This window comes from Lipotes vexillifer, unplaced genomic scaffold (assembly GCF_000442215.2).
Source record: "Lipotes vexillifer unplaced genomic scaffold, Lipotes_vexillifer_v1.1 scaffold847, whole genome shotgun sequence".
Lineage (NCBI taxonomy): Eukaryota > Metazoa > Chordata > Mammalia > Artiodactyla > Lipotidae > Lipotes > Lipotes vexillifer.
This window is the reverse complement of record NW_006778821.1, coordinates 2,411,059-2,412,711: the sequence shown is the minus strand read 5'-3', so window position 1 is coordinate 2,412,711 and position 1,653 is coordinate 2,411,059. Positions and strand designations below refer to the sequence as shown.

General features: G+C 56.4%; 1 non-coding gene across 1 annotated transcript; it reads right to left on the bottom strand.

Annotated features, from left to right (window-relative positions):
* Positions 1 to 282: 282 nt before the first annotated feature.
* On the bottom strand, positions 283 to 354 carry TRNAE-UUC (transfer RNA glutamic acid (anticodon UUC)). Its single transcript has one exon. It is a non-coding gene; the product is annotated as a tRNA-Glu (tRNA).
* Between the last annotated feature and the right edge of the window lie 1,299 nt (positions 355 to 1,653).

The following is a 1,653-nucleotide window of genomic DNA, read 5'->3' as shown; positions in this document are numbered from 1 at the left end:
CAGCATCCCCCCCACCTCTTGATGGAAAGAGTGTCAAATGACCCACGGACCTGTTTAAAACTGCCACGGTATCTGATGGGGTTGTGATCAGGATTAAGTGAGATATCTTTGAAGTGCTGGACAAATGTGAATTCCTGTTCTAGTTTGAGGCCCAGGAGCTCCCAGGGCAAAGTCAGTGCCAGGTGCCAGGTTTCCAGTTGCTTTTGTTCATGTCTACTGGGCTGTAAGGATGGGGTGAAGGGACAGCCTTTCTCAGTTTCTTTTTTTTTGGCGGGATCTTAGTTTCCCGACCAGGGATTGAACCTGGGCCCCGGCAGTGAAAACGCCAAGTCCTAACCACTGGACCACCAGGGAACTCCCTCTTTCTCAGTTTCCAGTCATTTCTAGTGCCTTGGGTTAGTTTGTACAGGGCAGCAGTGAGGTACTTTCTGATTCCCCAATGGGGATTGTTGGGTGCACAAGGTCTCCCGTGGTCCCCTGAGAGACCCTGTATCAGCCCCAACCGAGTGCCTGGGCTCAACTGGAACCTTCTTGGGCTCCAAATGGGAACACCCGGCCGAGGACACAATGTCTCCAGGACAGATGTCCTGGCGTGGGTCCCTTGGGAGGCCCACACGTGTTGGGATGGGGAACTGAGTGCCAGCTGAATAGAAAGCAGTCAGAGAGAGTGGCTCTTGGCGGCATTGTTCCTCCTTCTCTTGTTCAGGAGTGGGTCCCATCTCTGCTCTTGCTTTCCTCGCCCCCAGGTTGGGAGAGAGTCGGGGGCTGAGGAGAGGTCAAAGGGAGACCATTGGGCCAGCTCCCGGGCTGCCAGGGGAAGATGGGGGATGGCTTGCCTTCCAGAGCTGCATTCAAGGGTGCCTCCGGATAAGGCAGCGTTAAGAGGGAGGCTGGGTTCCAGTTGGTGCCAGAGTGGGTAGGATTTGCCCAACAGGGAAGGCAGGACAGAAGAGGGAGGAGCCCTTATGCGTCTGCTCCAATGAGCTGCTGCCCTTTGGGAAGGTGGCCTGGTGCTCTCCCTGAGGTGCTCTCCCATGGACCTGTCTTTCTCACACTCTCATTCTGGAAAAAGACGGCGGGACCTGTGTTTGGCAGTCTGAGGATGCTGCTTCCTCTGGTCCTCCTGCTTTTCCTCCTGGGGCTCTCTCACCTCCTTCATCACCGCCACTAGCCTCACCTCACGTTGGGCGACCGTGTTGTTCAGAGCAGGACGGGGTAAGGCTCAGAGCCGCACAGCCGTGCAACACTTTAGCCCCCAGAGCTCACATTATTGTGCTCCTCCGTGCCCAGCACCGTGCTGAGGGCGAGAAATGGTCCACAGGCCTCGTGATGCCGGTCAAGGAGAGCAAATTAATGAACAGGCACCACGTGCCCAAGTGAATGATACATGTGTGTAAGCACCTCAGGAATCCATGGCCAGGCAGCTCTCGGAGGGCTGGGGAGGCCGGGGGAGGACCAACTAGGCTAGGCCATAATGCAGGCTGCTCATCCTCTCACAGCTCCGTGCCTCAGTTTCCGCATCTGTAAAGTGGGGATAACGAGGTGCCCGCCTTGAAGCGTCAGTCATGAGGATGAAATGAGGGGATGCAGATAAGCACTTGGCAGGGCCCCGGGCACACAGTCAGCCCCTAAGCAAGCTGGTCTTCGGTGGTT